A 19,889-nucleotide genomic window follows, 5' to 3' on the forward strand; every position below is an offset into this window, starting at 1 on the left:
AACAAAAGAAAAATCTGTGAATCTAGTCACATATTTCAATCTAGAGTCAATAAAGTGTGCAGTAACTCCTAAATCATTTTGATTACTCACTGACGTCCAGTGATCACCTTGCATCACTTTGCAGCAGTTCCAGTTTGGCTGCTTTCTCCGTGTCGTACAGGCTGTGTATGTGAAACTACTGTCCCCCTCGACGGCAATGTGTAAGACGGGTCAGAACATGTCAACCGTAGTACGTCTTTAAGACCGAGTCTTCTACGATGCTGACAGGTCTGCAGTTAGTTGCCACCCATTTTGCAAGAGCTGTAGTAATTTTTTGGGATTTGGTTTCATCTGCAGGTCAGCAAGTAGCACTCTCCAAAATAGTGCTTTGCCTGAGCCTGCTAGCATCAACCTGAGTCACGTTAACTGTACTACTATGCTTAGCTCGTAGGTGGTAGCTCAAGCTTGACGTGCTTCGGTGATATTTTAATTCGGCTTTACACAATGTGCATATGGCTTTCGACCCCTCCGGGAGTTTTGGAAAATAAAAAGCGCCCTTCAGAATTTCGTTGCTGCTGTCTTTCTCCATCATGCCTGCAGCCTGCAGCAGCAGGATGTGTTGTTACGAGGAAGTATGGCAAAGGGTCAAAATAGTAGCCTGTTTGGCACAACACAAAGCTGAGTGAAGTGAAAGTAAATTAATAAATGGCAGCATGCGATTAAAAACAATGAATCAAATGAATGCTGACAGTCCTAATTTATACGTGATGCATTGCCTGCATGTCAGCTGCGGCGTTGCTACAGGGCCTACCGGTTGGCTACACGTGAAGGCTCCATAGCTACACTGTTACCCCTTATACCATAGTCTGGGTGAATACTTGATTCTGATTGGCTGCAGGGTGTCCATAAAAAAGTGATGTAGGACACCTACTAAAGGAGTTCTGGTGAAACTGACTGTTTACCGTTCGAAATTAATAAATAAATGCGCTGGCTACATCAGCTGTGAGTAACCATAGCAACAGGCAGTCAAAGTATCCGTTTACAATTTATTGTAACAAACTTACATCTAGTTAGCGTAACGTTATACTAGTACAACAATGAGCGACTTCGTTATTTCTTTTAACCTTTTTGGAGAATTTGACAACTTCAATGACTGGGATGCTGCTGAAGAAAGAAAAATTGTAAATATAACGGAGAAACGGCACAAGGAGATAACACCAGGAGAATTGAATCAAACAGAAGACGAAAAAGATGAGATCAACACAAAACAAAATACGAAATGGGCAGTAACTACACTCAGATATTTTATTGTTCAAAAAGAAATGGACTCCAGCTTTGAGAAATACACCGCCGATGCTCTGAATGAGACCCTGCGGTTGTTTTATGCTGCTGTCCAGTCAACCAAGGCAGGGGGAGAGTACAGCGTTTCAAGCCTAAGGAGTCTGAGAGCCGGTATCAACCGTCATTTAACGGAATTCAATATTATAACTGACACCAGATTCATGACCAGTAATGCAGACAAATAAATCTTAACTCCAGGCTGCACAATTAATCGAATATTAATCGCATTCACGATTTTGGCTTCCCACAATTTTTGGCTTCCCACAATTTTGGCTTGCTATGGTTGAATAAACATGATCACCTAAACAAGAGCTTCAAACTCAATTTTACTAAGGGTCAGACATGTATAGTTTATTGACATGCTTTTATTTATAAAAAGTCAAATATCTTTGACTGTATTATTGCATTCTCATATAGCTTTCTCACTTACAGTTTTGGCCTCATAAAGCCCTAAAAAAAGTTGGAAAAAAAGTCCTGAGTCATTATAGAAAAAAGCGACAAAAACGGTGGAAATAGCAACAAAAATGCTGGAAAAGGTGTAAAAATTGACTAAAAATAAGCCAAAAACGTTGGAAAAAGCGACAAAAACAAGGTGGGCAAAAATTTATTGTGAACCTAAATTGATATGTGGGCCGGGTCACAATCTGCGAGGGGCCAGATTTGGCCCTTGGGCCTTAAGTTTGACACGTGGCCTATGAAATTGACGTTTAAAATGCGCGCTCTGCCAGTGATATTGATACTTAGCACAGCGGCTTGGAGTGGCTTTGAGTGAAAAGGTGGAGGGAACAAACAGCTCTGTGAGGGAGTAGTGTAAATTCTCATCGTTCCACTCAGCTCACATGCTCTGATGGAAACAACAATTGTGTCCGATATCAGGCAACCTGAAAAGGTACCTCAACTGCAGTGATGGCAAATGAGTGGAATGTGAGTTGAAAGTGATTGACCCCACTTAACTCTGGTGAATCAGGATGAGGACCAACGGTCAATCCTAAGGATTGTAGCCATCTCACTACTTAATCTTTAAGAGCCGTCAGCCTTTTTAGCCTTTCGTTATACACTTTTGACCTGAATGACTTTTTTGCTGACAACACTGGGAATAAAGCTTTTGTGTCTTTCAGTCAAGCTTCTCTTCACAACTCTCAACTTTTCATCTTTTGCTGAGCTTTGTTAGGGATTTTTAAACTGTCAGCATCCTGCAAAATCCATTTTCCCTCATTGACAATTATTAAAATGGGCACCAATTTTTTTGAGCCAGGTCATTTTCAGTGTTATTTAACTAAAATGGATGGAGTCTCTGTCTGTCTATATATATGTATGAGGGGATGCATATACTCTAGCACACTCTATGCACGTATGCGTCTACGTAACATACTCTATACAATTAGGGCAGTGTCGGCTGTGAAGTTGTTTGGATAAGTGGTTCTTGAGCATCAATCGGCCCATTCCAAACAGGCAAAATTTCAACGGGCACTGCACTAGTTAAAAATTACAATGCTCCACTTCTGAATTGTTCCCGATGTGGTATGACCCACGGTGGAGGACAGAACAAAACCACAGGCTAGCCGGAATGCGGCGCATCTATACCTGGTGGGATCTCGGTGTTACTGAACATAAATATACCCTTCCCTTTAGAGGACAGACAAAAATTTGCTTCAGATGGAAACAGATTTGACACTAACGCCAGGAACACAACGCATTCTGAAGCACCGCGAATAGCCATGAAGTGTAGATTCGTGCCTGATCGCGCCCCTGGCTGTTTGTACCAGATATTTTGTAAAGTATCCGGCTGCACTGTGTCCTTCCTGTATGTGATTACCTGTCTGGCTTGACACATTTGCTCGCAAAAGAAATAGAGGAGATGCCAAAACGATCGCGCGTGGGCAGGCACGGCTGCTCCGCGCCTGATCACAGCCGGTGTGGCCAGACAGATTGAATAACATGGGCCCCGAAATGAAATGGCTCCGCTTTGCGGCTATTAACGGTGCTTGAGTGTGTTTCAATCATTTAACTTGTATGTTAGTAGTCTTGTATATGTGGACAGAGAGGAAGTTAGTTTTACGTTGCTTACAGCCTTTGTGGCAATTGTGCTTGCATTATCTCTCCTCATAGCCACAATCTGATTGTACTTAATACTTAATACTACAGTCCACTATGGAGATAGATAGCCAATCTGTTTAACCTCCTGAGACCCACGCTTTTGTTTGGTATGCGTTTTAAATATGTCTAGCTATTTGGGATTAGTGGGACCTGGTAAGTATAAAAACTAAGCTATGTCTTTGAACAAGATGTAGTTTTTGAAAAAATATAAAGATGTCCTCATAGGCAATGGGTTTATTTTACTGTATAACACAATAAAGTCACCAGTGTGTAAAACTGTTTATTTCAATGCCTAACCATGGCTGTGCAAAAACAACATTTTAAACAGTTTAACAAAAGGTTGCCAGTTCCAAACCCCTGGTGAGATGGCACAAAAACTTGGCCTAATCACAGCTGGCCTGTCAACCCAAACGCACACATTTCATTTCAACATTCATGGGGACATGTATTAAGAAGAGGGTCCTCCCTAAGAGATTTTTTAGCATTAAACACTTATTTTCCTGCATTGTGATGAATTGTCATGCACCTATTTCTACCCTTTTCTGCATCAATTTATGGCGAACATGTCTTTATTTATGTAAAGGTAAACACAGGTGACAATTCAAAATTTAAATACACATTCTGGCATTCTGTATTGCTTCCAAATATTTATTCTCCTGTAGATTAACTTTTATCATTAATCTCTGCTGAGTCAACACACATGTAGGCATGATTTACGCTTCTCTCCCCTTTTGTATCTTCTGTTTGGGGAAGAAACCTCTTTAAATGTGCACTTATTCACCTCAATGATACGTTAATTAATTTTAATTAATGTATAAAGCCCTGGACTGTAATAGCTTAATGTGTTTCAGCATGATTTCTGCTAATGTTCAAAACTTTCTGCACATTTAAAATATAAATTATCCCATATGTGTTCTCTTAAAGGTGCAATATGTAATACTGACAGCTAGTGTTTAAAATAGTTACTGCAGTCCAAATTCTAAATACTGGAGAGAGTCGTCTCCCCCGCCCCCTCCTCCCCAGACTCGAAGTTCACGGATGTTGCCAGGTTTAGAACACTGCATCAATGTTGCTAGACACTAGTCTTACATAGCCAGACATTATTCCACAGCACAGCAGAGTAGCTAACGTTAGATGCTGGCTATGTTGACAGTCATAAAAGCCCATGCTCACGCGGAACTCTGTATCCGACTGACAACCACCATATCTCGGTTTAAAATTATGGCAACAGCCGCTAAAACCACCACTACCTCGCCGTCCTCTCTACCCGACTGACAGACACACTTCCTCGGCTTAAAATTACGGAAACAACTGCTAAAAATATTGCAAACTCATGGTCCTCTCTACCGATTTACAGCCACCCACCGTTTGTTGGCTACGGGCGCTAACAGGCTACATGTTGTAAACTTGCCTGGTCCTCTGGTAACGTTAGCAGTTAAGGCGTGACTAGTCGGGATCACTTCACTGGCTGTTGCTCAATTGTTTTGCAAGTAACTAACTCGAGTAACGTAACTATTAAATTCAATGTGAGTACACAAATTTTGAAATGACTAAAATTGCCCGTCCCTAGTAACATTAGCCGTAATAAATTAGCCAGAAGCTAATGCTTACCTGTTCAGGAGGAAATTAACCAAGTCTGCGCCCTTTTGGGCTCTAAGCTGTCTCCATCTTTCAAATACATGTCCAATATTTACCCGGGGTTTGTTACATCTCTGGTCATGCAACTGTTAGAAACATGCCTACGTTTTTTAGGTCGGGTAGAATCTATCTCCATTGATGCCGTTGTTTGTAGCGCGCTGGGTTTGTGTTTTTACAGACCATCTGGCAACCTGGCCCTGGCTGTCAGAATGGGCAGTTGATACCAACACACAGGCCAAAACACAAACAGACATTCCTTCACGGAATGGGAAATTTCTAATTTGAAAATACTGGCTTTAGTATTTTTGTCAGAAAACAGTGTTTCAGCATGTTACCTTAATATCTGATGTCATTTTTGGATTTAATACAGTAAATATATTACATATTGCACCTTTAAGTTTTGGAGAGTTGTATATTTTGAGAAAAAAAAGTCATAATATTATGAGAATAAACTATTTCAATATTTTAAGAAAAAAAAGTCATAATATTATGAGAATAACTATTTCAATATTTTAAGAAAACATCCACCTGCCTGAAACTTCATTTGGCCATCACTAGCAATATTGGATCGATTAGACCTTGACCATTGGCAAAACGCACAACCACTTCCCCAAATGTAATTACACATCGGTCTTGTGGGAGCTCCTTAAAATCCCTAGTGTGAAATTTACCATTATGAAAGTATAAGTAGAGTGTATCATTGAGGAGGTATGTGATTTTCTTCTCATTTATCATAATCTTGGAATTAAATAATACTAGAGATATTATTACTCACCCCCTCTGGAGTTGAGTTGTAATATATAATATCTCATGCTTGCCAATTTATAAAAAATATATTTCAGTTAAGTATGGCATACTTATAGACTTAAACTTAAAGGAATATGCCACCGTTTGTTGAAATAGGGCTTATCATGGTCTCTCCTAGATGTAGATAGGTGGGCAAACACATTTTTTGTCTCAGTGCATGCGTTGTCTTAGTCCGGCAACGCCGCCGCTAGCTTAGCTGAGCATAGTGAATGGAATCCTTTGTTGCAGGTTAGCATGTCGTGAGTAAAAGTGAGCCAACAACAACAAAAAAACAAATAGCAATGCAGATTGAAGACTAGGTGATTTTCTAGGCAGATATTTACTTGGGACTATATTGGGGCGAAGCACAGCCGAGGCACTAGTACTTGGGCGCAAAGATATCACGCGACACCTGAAAAACCCCAACTTCCGTCAACATACCGTCGTGACCTGCACAGAGTATCTTCACTTTTGGATTGTGTTGAGTTTCAGAAGTTACAGCTACAGTTACAGCAAACATGGTAATTACCTGCATAGCAAAAGGTTGTGAGAACAAGCAAAGGACATACACAAATGTCATGTTTCACAGAATTCCATTGATGTGGAACGGAGAAATAAATGGCTAGCTACTCTGGATATCTCTACTACTCTCTCGACAAAATTAACCAGTATCGTGTTTGCACTATTTTGCACCAGAGGACTACGTTGAAAAAATGCAACATGCGCCCAGAAAGACGGTAGTACGTCTGAAGGATACGGCCGACCCATCCATTTTCAAAGCACAGGCAAAACAAAGTGCACCTGTAAGTTGTCTTTTATTACTCTTCCTTACGTGAATCTGTGTCTTTATTCAGGTGTAAGATGAGAAGCTGAGAAGCTGTATATAGAGTATGGTTCAAATTGCCTCCTCTAGTATAACCTCGAGTTCAACCTGTTTAACATGAACAACCAGACTGAAAAAAATCGCTGTTATCGTTACCTGTGTAATGAAATGACTGAGGGCTAGCTATATTTCTCTCACTGAGTTAGGCTGGTTCTGTTGACTCAGGAGTTGTAGTATACCTACCAGTGGTGTAGTCTACGTGATATGCAGGTATTGAGAATGGGGAGATGTTTTCACAACACAGCGCCCCGCCCCCTTCCGCCAATTTGGGAGGATACCTGCCAGCACGGCCACCACGTGTTCAATGTTTGTCGGTAGCAGAGGAGGTTGTTGCAATTCCGCACTATTTTCGAATGCCTGCTGTGTAAAAAAAACTGCTCCAGTGTCTCACACGATTGTCGTGGAAACCATAGTATAGATGTGTTACCGTTTTTTCGTTTCCCTACATGGATAAAGCATGAAGGAGAGCATGTCTGCGATGTGACAAGGAGACGATGGATTTCACAAGCCCCCAAGAGTAAGATCCTTTTAGTTTAATATTAAACAGCCCCGAAGTCACCATCACCAAACCCACCAGACTCCATGTAAATAATCTCCTTTTAGCGTGTATAGAGCCAGCATATTTCCACATGTAAATGGGTGAATTAAGGGTTTATTTCAACCAAACCAGAGTGGTGATCGTTGGAACAGTGGAAAGATGAACCAAGACGGCTTTTTTGAAGTTTAATTTTTTTTCTGTCCACTTTGAATGAAGTGTTTTTTCCGATGATAAAAGCACTGAACAGTCTGTTTATGTAAAGTTTCTATTATAGATCTTGTCCTATCAGAGAAGGTGAGTCAGTTGACTGAGTAGTAAATGAGCACTGGTATTAACTCTCGAGACTGTAGGCAGCTACCCAGCTAATGCAGTGACTCTGAATTATAGCTGGAACCCTTTTCTTCCTACATGAAACACTGATAGTGTCCGGTCTCTAATTTCATAATGCCTAATTAGTCCTGTGATACTACCTTCAACTTGCTCTAATTAATGGCAATGACTATCTAATATGACATTGCTTTCCTGTGCTTTTGAATCCTGTTCCTGTATGTTTTGCCTTCTGAATTTTTAGAGTAACAATTTTCATTTATTGTGACATTCATCAATCAGGGTGAGCTGAGTGATGTACAGCAAGAGCTACCAGAACCTGAGGAATCCTTTTGCCTGTTTGCGGGTTTACCACAATCAACCCCCCAGAAATCCCAAACTGCCATGTTCAAGGTTCCATTGCCTTTGCAGCTGACAAGTTCTGCACAGATAGCAACATGCACTAAGCCATGTTTTGCCCTTGCACCCACATGGACACACCAATCGGTAGGCTAATGAACCCTTTCTCATGTTATAGTTACATGTACTGTATGAATGCAAAAATTCCTAAATAACATGAAATCTATTTGTTTTGCAGGACACTGCGTCTTTGTCTACCATGACAGCTGTGTGCGGTCCAAGAAAGAGCATAACCTTTGATATGAGTGCCCATGTTGCGTGATATCTATGATCCATGATGGAAGTTATGAAATGGTTACAGTTATTGTTTAGTCATTCTGCTGGCATTTACGTGTAACACGTTCAAATGCAGCCATAGAGCAGTCAAATGATTGTCAGTTTACTCTAAGTCTGTTTTATGTGAGGTGACTAACGCATTGTACTCAAACACTGGAATGCAAATTTGAGTAATAACAAAATATTTCAATGTGGATTTGTCACCAACAGGAACCACACCATATTGATCCCGCTGAAATGGACATCAGCTCAACATCTGCCTTTGATGTCAGCATGACATCAGAGCCGGCTACTGAGCAAGCGGACATCAGTTTAGTTCCTCTGTCATGCCCCTCCACCTCTACCACAGGAAGCTCAGCAAGCCTGTCTGGACCACACGGAGGATGGGAGGAAAGGAAGTGGATGGTAAACGAGTCCAAGCTAATGGAACTCTTTCAAAATTGTACAATTTGCGGAGTAGCAATGTGCGAGCTCAACCACAACATAAACAAAAATTGCCAGCAGAATACAAATCACATGGAAATGCAACAATGGACACACTGGGGAATGGAAGTCATGTCCCAATACTCGGGCAGTGCTGGGAAGGATACTTTCAAAACATATTCCGTTACAGAATACAGAATACATGCCCACAAATGTAATTTGTAACGTATTCCGTTACGTTACTCAATCTGAGTAACGTATTCTGAATACTTGGATTACTTCCACATTGAATTCCATTTTATAAGTGTAGGAATGTGGCCATCACATGCAGCTTACTAAACAGGCCTATTCTGTTGTGTTCTTCTGTTCTAACTGGCTGAATGTGTACCTGAACAAGCAGATAGATTTTTGTATTTGTAGTCCCGAACTGCATACTACAAAAATCTAACCGCAGTCTTGCTACCACGAGCTAATTTTAGCTAACGTTAGCTAGCATGTCAAACGGAGCTAGTCGGTCTTTCAACGGCTCTGGAGCTAGTAAATCAGCACATAGGAGAATGTAAAGTTGCACGTCAACTATAAAATAGCAAGGTGACCAGTGAAACTACAGCAATCTGCCGCCGCTCCAGGACCTATACGCCACCAGGACTCTGAAGTGTGCTGGAAAGATTGTGGCTGACCCCTCCCACCCCGGACACATGCTCTTTGAGCCACTCCCCTCTGGCAGGAGGATGAGGTCCATTAGGACCAAAACCTCACGCCACATAAACAGTTTTTTCCCCTCCGCCACTAGCCTTCTAAACAAGGCTCGGAATCCATCCTGACTCTCTCCACACCCCACCTCTGGCTCCTCATGCCACTGTACCTACTCTGCTGTAGCGTCCCTTTTCACTACTGTTTAACTTATTTTACTATTTATTTAAATTTATTTTATCGTTATTAATACGTACTGTGTGTATATGTTTATACTTATATTGTTTATATCTTTTTATCCTTCTTATATTTGTATGTGTGACATGCTCCAACAACACCATGACAAATTCCTCGTATGTGCAACGTACTTGGCAATAAAGCCCTTTCTGATTCTGATTCTGATTCAGACGACTACCCTTGGCTAATTAAAAAAAAAAACTTACTTTACTTCTTCAGGTTGGAGGTGGAGTGATTTGGACGCTGAAAGGAGGTTGGTTGCTGGCAAGCAGAGGTTGCACTGCACAGTTATATTTCATTCTCCCTGTTCTTTCTTTAATGTGAAATGCTGTTTGAATTTCCAAGATAGAAACGCATTCCTGCCCTGGCTCTGTTTTGCCGGTTCAGGCTCCATCTCTACCTCTATCAGTGATCATGCAAATAGCTAATTTTTTTCATTTTCATATTGGGGCTTCTGGGAAATGCATGGAGTTTCCATAATCTATTCAGAGAGTGAATAAACTCGTGAAATAGAGAAGTATCGTCATGTAATCCATTGATTTCAACAATGTTTTAAACAACTATTTAAATTGTAACTGTAACGGAATACAGTTACTAATAATTTGTATTCTGAATACGTAACGCCAGTACATGTATTCCGTTACTCCCCAACACTGACTCGGGGAATGGCTGAAAATAACCTCCTTTCAGCAGCAGCCACACTTCTCACAGGTGTAACATACACAGACATTGCTGACTGGGCTGGGCTATTGAATCTTCAGCTACCCCACAAAACCACATTCTACAACATACAGTCAAGCTACCTCACTCCTGTCATCAGCAAAGCCTACAAGAAGCAAGAAAGAATCATCAAAGCCAGACTCATCTGCCAGAATCTGGATGGTGAGGGTGTGCACGTCTGTTGGGATGGGAGAAGCGACAGCCCAGGCCATTCGTGCAAATACACCACATATTCATTCATGGATGACTCTACCAACCAGATTGTTGTGTTCGATTTGATTCAGGTAAACAAACAAACAAAAACAGTCAATAATGGACACAAACCTTCATTAAATATTGTCTAAAATGTCATCATCTGTTTGTCCCGCTTAGGTGACCCAAGCCAAAAATTCTGTCGCCATGGAACCGATGGGTTTCAAAAAAGGCCTGGATAAGCTTTTAGATGACAGGATTGAGGTGAAAGTGGTGACCACAGACAGACATCCCTCCATCAGGAAGATGATGTGAGAGGACTATCCTTACATCACACACCAGTTGACCCATGGCATGTAGCAAAATGTGAGTCTATTAGTCTAACATCATCCACAACCCCTAACACTTATTCTGCTTTGTTGTCTGTGATCCTCTGTGTTTGACAGGTACCATAGGAGAAAAACCTTTTGTATGCACATTGCCTGAAGTGCACTTTCATTCTAACATTTTTCTGTTTTAATTCAGGAATAAAAAAGAAATTGGTTATGGGATCTAACCGTAATCATTGCAAGGACCTTGCTCCGTGGGTAAGAAGCGTGAGCAACCATATGTGGTGGAGCTGCAGCTCCTCTAAAGGAGATGAAAAGGTACAAGCTTATTGCATACATGTAAAATGCACAGTGCAACTGATATCAGTAATCACAGATAGTTGACACAAACAAAATTATAGCATGCATTTTTTCAGATTCAGTTCGAAAGGAATGTAATGTTAAAATGATTTCTGCTTGTGCTCTAATGTAATTATCAGGAGTTGCGTAGGCGATGGACGTCCATCCTCCATCACATATGCGGTGTCCATCGATGGGAGGAAAACGGAATTGAATACAAATGCTACCACGCTGACCTCTCATGAGATGAACAGCTTTAGAAGAAATGGTTGCCACAGGACTCACTTGCCTACAAAGCCCTCTTTGAAGTTGTGCTGAACAAGCGTCTACTGAATGATCTGGAGCAAATGACGCTGTTCAAGCATACAGGTATGTCAGATTCAGTTGTCTCTGGTCTGCACAAAGGGGCACTTCACATCTTTACCCTCCCCCTCCACTTCAACTTTCCCTGGCCCTACTCTGCAATGTAGACACGATGGCTGAGAGGACAAGTGAGGGGGCATGCCCTGAAACTTTCCCAGTGCCTACATTTTACCCTAGTCCAAACTTATACTTATATAAACTTAGACTATTTCCAGTCTTGTACAGATCATGCACACAACTTTCAGTAACTTGTATACATTTTCTAATTTCTACTGTCAATTTTGATTCATGTTTTACCAGGACAACTCAAGGTTTTCCACAACGCCCTGCTGAAGTACTGGCCGAAACGCCTGCATTTTGAGTACCAATTCATGCAGGCACGCACAATGTTGGCCATTATGGACCATAATGAAAATCATGACTCACCACGTAAACAGGAAGCAACAGCAGCTGGTAAGTAACAAAAACATGCCAATTATAAGTTCTCCTATGACCAATTGAAGATATCTGTTACTTTTCACATCTGAAAAGGTGAAGGTAAATGAGGTTTGAACTCTGATAAAGTAGAACCTGAACCACGTTTCACATTTCAGCAATAAAGATGTCTGTACTGATTTAAAAATAATATCTGGCCTTGACTTACTGTATATCTGACCAAATTAATGTTTTAGAATGTAACAATGCTGGTTCTGGTATAACATGCCAATGATAATGGATATCTGACAGACCAAATTATTTGAACTCATCCATGACGTTTTAATTTCAGGCCTCCAAAGACACAACATTGTGTACCAAAAGCAGTCCAAACAAGATTGCAAGACCTATTTACACGAAGACAACCCAAACTTTCAGAGATGACCTTATGGAGGAAATTATTAAAAGAAGACTGGACCCCTCTATCAAATATAAAGACTCATCATCGCACATCCAAGTCCGGTGTCTGGCAGCAAATATTGGCCTCCTTCCAAAACCCAGCAAGGAGGACGTCATAGAAGGCCACACATCCAGATTCAAAAATTAGTTGTAGACTTTCAGTGCCTTCTCCCAGTCATAATTGTGTCATTTTATTGTCATATGTTTATTCATAATAATAAATAACAGGATTTCACAGTTTTCTCTTCTGTTTTGGTTAATCAGCATGCACATAGACTTAGATGTGGTACTTCTATAGTAAATCTCTTCGTTTTATCACGTTTATCACATTACCAGAGTTTGTTAGATCAAGTAAACAGATGAAAGGTTTCACAAATACTTTGTCCATGAAAGTAAATCTTTATTTCAATAATTAATTTACATCATATTTATTGCTTCTTCTGCCTCTTGCCTCTTTTGACAGATAGCTACAACCACACAATGGCAATGGTGTTCGATTTCCTCTGCCCAATGTCTCTCCCTCCAGGTCCCATTCCAGCACAACACGATAAGCCACCAACCTATATTGCCTGTGAAAACAGAAACTCTGTGTGAGTACAGGTCTAATATGGGTCGATCTATCCCGTAAAATAACCATGAAAAATGTTTACAATAATCACTTGCTCTGTGGACAGTTGTCCATTGGGTCCATTCAGCGAGGGGCGTTTTTTCCAGTTGACTTTATCACACGGGGAAAAAAAGTCGAGGACCGCAGGATGGATCAACGCTGAGAAATCCTCGGGAGCTGTGACACACATGTGGGAACGCTCATCTTGATCTGACACATTGAGCCTGGTCATTGATGGCAGTACCTTGTCCCGGTCGCCACAGCACAGACACTCTATTTCAGTTGGCATAGGTTGGCATATTCCCCCACAAGAACACCACTAGCTCGTGTTGGCTCTCCTCCTCACGTCCTCAGGCTGTTGAGCGACCGCAACCTCCTCCTCCTGTCGTTCTAATTCCAAAGCACGCAGCTCCTCTTCTGAAAACTCTGGTTCGTAGAGGTATGGTTCTGGATCTTGACTGTCTGAGAAGTCATCCTCTTCGTCTCTCACAAAATCTGCCATGTTCATCGACATTCACTGTAGGAAAAATAGCCAGCTATTATTCACGCCGGTATATTGATGGAAGTTGGGAGTTTTCAGGTGTTGTGTGATATCTCTGCGCCCAAGGCAGTGATTCCAGTAAACATATTCTTTGTTAATCTTTACAATCATTCCCCGAAAGAACCAAGCAGGCCTGGCTTGTTGCACGATCCAGATTTTCTTAAAATTTTTCAGCATGTTGCTAGCTCGAAGGTTGTTGTTTCCGGTAGCGAACAAAGTTTAAGAACGGCAACACACAGAGAGCAGAAGGTGAGGGATATCCGGCGTGTGAGCCATGGCATCAGGTAATTATCCTGAAAATGTACTTCCGTTGATCCAGAATAATATAAATTAGCATCTCTAATACAGTGATAGTAAAGTTGAATATGGCCTTAATATAAAAACAGCTGAATGCAGAGCTGCATATGAATGTATGTATGTATGTATAGATGCTGCAGCTATTTATACTCCAAGAGAGTGGGGTGAAATTAATGCAGTGGATATAGTGGTGACAAATGTCATTGAGAACAACAATGGCTGCAGGGAAAGCACATCAAAGCGTTCTGAGGTAATGAGAAGAGTTTTGAAACTATTTTACTGCACTGAATTAATGTTTACTTGCTAAATCAAACAGGAAATAAGAGAGAGGAGATCAGACAGATATAATGTATGTAGGGTATCTCTAGTCTTAGCCTTTGTGCCTGTGCTGACTGGTATTCTCTGACCTAGTTTGTCACACCCAAACACAAAGAGATCCATCATCATCCCAATGCCCAATACATCTTAACAAGGCTGCCAAAATGACTACCACCCTATTGTACTTACCCCTGTGGCAATTACATGTTTAATTAAGTACTCCCATTTAGCATTTCACTCCTACAACATTGTTTGACCCATGATGGACAATGTAAAAAGAAAAGAGCAGCAGAACAAGATATAGGCCTTTTTATTCCACACATTCTAATTCCTTTTCAAAATCTGGTGCCTACACACAATGCAACTTGGTCACCGAAAGTTAGATACAGATTCATCGATGATGCCATTACACCTCCATATGTAGTTAGGACTTTGACTTTCAGTAGTGATTGCCAAATGAAGGTTCGTGAACCATTTTCTTTATTTTCTGCGCCCACTAGATTAAGCTTTTGGTTTAAAGAAAAAGGCTTAAGGAATGGCAATTCAATGTGCTTTCAACCCTTTGTTGAACAGAGAGCACCATCTCTAACTTTCTGTAGACCCCAGATACTGCAGTCACACATCACAATCAACCATCATTTTGAACACAAGGACTCCCCAGCTGTACTGCTTGTACATGTACTGTATGTATGACGGACCCAACACAACTCCAACATCATGATTTACATCATCACCTGGGGCCTCATCATTGCGTACACACAAAAAAGTGCGTATGCCACTTTCTAGGCATAAACTGGGATTTATAGAAAATAAAACTAGACAAGGAAGTGTTTGTACAATTAGGAAACTGTGACTCATGCATACGCACATTATGCAGGCAGAGGGAAACAGCGACTATGCAGGCAATATAGTGAAATAAATAAAATATGTTCTATTGACAATTTCCCTCACTGATTTGGAGGCCATATCATTTCCCAAATGTAATCGTTTGTCTGCACTCATATTTTACAAATTTCCTTTTGTAAATCAAAAGCATTTTAATTTCATCAATGTCCAAATTATCTGTGATGCAAATCGGATTCTGATTACCTAATGTAGCTTGATGGCCTGGCTCCACACATGAGCCATTTCTACTAAGACACATCGGTGTAGGGAACAGACTTGAAGCTGAAGCTGTGCATGATGGTCGGCTACTTGGTGGTTGGTCCAAGTAGTGATGGCCAAATGAAGCTTTGTGAACCGTTTTCTTTATTTTCTGAGCCCACTAGATAGCGCTCTGAGTTCAACAAAGCACACTGAATTGCAATTCCTTGAGCCTTTTCTTTAAACCAAGACCCCCATCTAGTGGCCTCAGAAAATAAAGAAAATGGTTCACAAAGGCCCAAGACAAAGAAAATCATCAAGGACCCCACCCACCCTAACAATGGCATCTTCCTACAACTGTGGTGAGGGAAAAGTAGCCTGAAGACCAGACAGAGAATTACAGAAGGAGCTTATTTCCTCAGGTCATCAAAATTCCTAATGAGGACAATGCCTTGGGCCTGCACGTTGGCCCTTTAGGTCAGAACAGGGAAAATGCTGTACACCTGCATTTACTTGAATAATAAATGGAGCATTCCTGCTGCCCTAATGCCATGGGTGCCTGCCACAAGTACTGTACATCCGCATATACACTGTATCTGCCATGAATATTTCAATACATATTGTGTCACACAATTTTGTGTTGTCTATCACTTACCTTCTGTACATATTGTATTTGCTATTTTATAATGGTTTTTTTTTCTATGTTGTGATTATTCTAATCTTCTATTGTGACTTTAAATTTTATATTTGCTGCACATGTAAATGTTTGCTCCTTGTACTTGGCATAATCAGAGGAGAAACTTAACATTTCCATGCACAGTGTACTGGCAGGATTGTGTCAGGATGTTTTTCACTAACTGCAGCATTTTTGTTATCCATAAAAAGTTGCTAAACTAGTTTCTGTGGCAATGTGGTGCGCATTTGATTGAGTCAGTTGGATGAGGCACTCAAACATTGTTTGATTGGATTAGGCTGGGAACCAATAATTAGACCAACGAGTCTTTGAAAATAATATACATCACACACTCAGCAAGCCAAATTATTGCAGCAGTGGACTCAAAAATTGTGTGCTTTGTCACCAGCTTGAGATACTGTGTACTGCTTATGATTCCTGTGGGCATATTTAAATGCGGCAGCAGTAGAGAGAAAAAATAAAGTGATGCCTTGTGATGGTGGCTTTAATCCCAGGAGAAGAGGCAATCATACGTCTGTGAGACATTTGGTGGCAATGTGGTTGTAAAGAGAAAACACCTTTGATAATCATAACCAAACTCTGTGTTGGATATGATGAAACCGTCTTGTAAGCATGATGCAGTCCCTTCCCTGTCACAGTCAAACTGGAGACAGTGACAGATTTAATCTGCAGCCAGCTGCTAACTGGCTTTTATCTAAATACTCAGGGGTCCTGTGATGAAACGGGCCTCAATGTTCTCCCCGGTTTTAGTCATCTCTCCACCCTTTGTGCTTCTCTTCGTACCCATTTTTAACCTTTTCCTTATGCTCTTTTCCTTCTACCGGTTTACTCCATTCTCACACTGTAGCTTTCCTTTCTTCCTCCTTTCCTCCCAACCGTCTGACTGCAGTCTTTTTTTATCATTACAGTCTTGTTTGTCTCACTTTGTCATATCTTACATGTTATGCTTTTATCCAAAGCGACTTACAATTGCTATATATGTCAGAGGTCACACTCCTCTGGAGCAACTAGTGGTTAAGTGTCTTGCTCAGGGACACATTGGTTGATGTATTGCAGTGGGATTCGAACCCAGGTCTCCCACACCAAAGGCATGTGTCATATCCACTGCGCCATCACCACCATCTTCCCTTTTCCCTCTCATTTTTCCCATTTTCACTTTGTATTCATCCTTTGCTTCTTCCTTTCTTCTTCTGTTTAACAAACTGTTTTATCTCCTTCCTCATCACTTCACCTTCCTTCTCTTTCCCCTTACCTATTACCCATCTTCCTTGCTCTTTCCACCTTCCCACTTTCCTACGTTGTTCATTGTCTTTCCTCCATCTCCTAACCCTCTCCTTTTGGTCCTCTCTGCTTCCTCTCACTTTCTCCTCTGTGTTTTTTTATGCACAAAGACAAAATGTGCATAAAAAAAGGCGTATGGAAACTCACTTATTGTCTCATCCTCCCTACCTCCTCTTCTCTTTTTCAGTCACATCCCTTTCATCCTTCCTCTTTCCCATCTCATGCCTCTCTTCCCTCATTCTCAGCATTATCTCTCATTCCTCCTCCCTGTTGCTCCCCTCCTTCCAGTTAGGCTCCAGCAGACTTGATCAAACAGCCTCCCAACTCTTTCACCATTCTGAGCTGTCACTCCCCCACTATCACCACTCCGCACCCCTCCTCAGGCACTGAGTTTGTAGGAGTGAGTTGAGACATGATGATGATTTAATGACACAACATGATTGGACGCTGTGCACATCCACTTCATTTTGTTTATGTGTGTGTGTGTGTGTGTGTATGTGTGTTTGTTTGTGTGTGTGTGTGTGTGTGTGTGTGTGTGTGTGTGTGTGTGTGTGTGTGTGTGTGTAAATGAGTATGCATGTGGTCGCCAGTGTGAGTGAGTGAGATCCTTCCTGACATTTCAGCAAAGGTTAATGGAGAACTGCGTCACACTTTCTCTCTGCACATCAGACAGAGAGAGTGGGAGGGGGAGGAAGTAGCTAGAAAGAGATAATGCAGGAGATGCAAAGACTACAAGAAAGATTACAGTAAAAAGAAAGAAAATCAAATGTAAAATTCAATGTGAGTGTAAATACACAGCCCATTAGATTTCTTCTGGTGGCACCCAACATATCAGACATACAGGCCCCTTATGCTGCAGAGAAGGCACACATGCAACCTTACAACTTAATATTTGCAGACACAAATTATTTGAGTTTTAATCATCATATTTAAAAAAATATTTTTGAATACATGGCTCAGTTGTGAAATTTTGGTAGAAAAAAGAAACAAGACTTGTTGCAATCGAAATCATTAGCTTTCATTTATATATGCAGTAGTCTATATCCACGACGTTCCACTTCCGGAATTGCTCCATTGCTGCCAGAAATTCCGCCGGATGACACTCTTTTCAGCCTGATGTCCGTTACCTTCCACTTTCTTTGTGTTGGAATTTTAAACTCCTGTGGATTTATAAGGACTATGCTCCTGCTCCTCAGATCTCCTCAGGGTAAATCCAGAGAGCTAGCTAGACTATCTGTCCAATCTGAGTTTTCTGTTGCACGACTAAAACAACTTTTGAACGTACACATGTTCCACCAAAACAAGTTCCTTCCCGAGGCTATTTTGCAGCGGCACTGTGGCTCTGTCCGGCCCAAGACAATTGTGATTGGTTTTTCTCCCATCCCAGAATGCTGTGTTGACTAGCCAGACCCTACTTGGCAGCACTGTGGAGGAAGATCTGACAAAGCCAGACTATTGTTGCATTAACTCCATATTGTTATTCCTACAGTTTTCATTAGGATTACAAAATTGCACTAATTTGCCTGAAGAAAGTATAATAGCAATAGAATTATGATTTACTGTAATTCAAGTCTCTGAATTAAAGCTGCTGAATAAAATGGCACCTACTGACTTCTAGGGGTGGGAATCACAGGTTCCCTCGCGATACGATACGCGATACATGGCTCACGATACCGATAATATCATGATTACAGCGATTCTGCGATAATCGATACACAGGCATGTATAAAGTACTAGGGACCCATACTTGAGTAAAAGTACAAGTGCTCTATCAAAAAAGTGACTTGAGTAGAAGTTAAAGTGCTCTTTAAGCACCACACTTAAGTAGAAGTACTAAAGTATTCAACATTTTTATGTACTTAAGTATTGCAAGTAGTTTATTTTAAAATTTACTACTCAAGTACTGAAAGTAAAAGTACAAGTATTGTGTTATGTAGTTATTAAAGAAAGCAGTCAAAAGTTTGAATATCATATTGTTTATAGAATGTCAAATGTTTAGCCTAAAGGACACTCACAATTCCTTTGGCTGTAGCCAAAAGAATTAACAAATATTAAATATATTATGAACATCCTCTCCAGCACAGTAACGATTAAAGCCCCAAAAAACGTATCACACACTAGCTAGTAACGTGTGATGAACAGTGGAACGTTAGCAAGCTAGCAAAATACAGATAAACTAGCAGCTTCACATCACAGGCTGAAACGGTTAACATTCAGTACTCATTGCAGACTGAAACAACTCAGGAATAGCTTAACAATAGCTAAATAGAAAGAGTACAAACTTACAACGTCTCTGACTTCTGAACAGGCGACCGTAATGAAAAGAAACACGAAGCGATCTCGGGGATTTCTTACGTAATTAGCGTATGTAACTAACGTAGCCGTACACACACTGTAACCTACACAGTCTCCGTAGCGTGACGAATTCACAACAGTAGCGAGTAACGATGCAGCACATAAATAATTTATCGGAGTAAAAGTATTAAACTCATCGAAAATATGTACTCAAGTAAAAGTGGAAGTAGGAGAAAAAAAAATAATACTCCAGTAGAGTACAGATATAGCCTTTTAGTACTTAAGTACAGTAGTGAAGTAGTTCTACTTCGTTACCTCTGTCGATATATTGCTAGACAAT

The 19,889-nt window shown here is 40.8% G+C and overlaps 1 long non-coding RNA gene across 1 annotated transcript; it reads left to right on the forward strand.

Moving 5' to 3' along the window:
• The first annotated feature begins 1,887 nt into the window (after nt 1-1,887).
• LOC116048031 lies at nt 1,888-19,437 on the forward strand. The gene is made up of 4 exons (XR_004104555.2): nt 1,888-2,025; nt 7,046-7,050; nt 14,703-14,708; nt 19,426-19,437. It is a non-coding gene; the product is annotated as an uncharacterized LOC116048031 (long non-coding RNA).
• The last annotated feature ends 452 nt before the right edge of the window (nt 19,438-19,889 follow it).

This window comes from Sander lucioperca, chromosome 1 (assembly GCF_008315115.2).
Source record: "Sander lucioperca isolate FBNREF2018 chromosome 1, SLUC_FBN_1.2, whole genome shotgun sequence".
NCBI lineage: Eukaryota > Metazoa > Chordata > Actinopteri > Perciformes > Percidae > Sander > Sander lucioperca.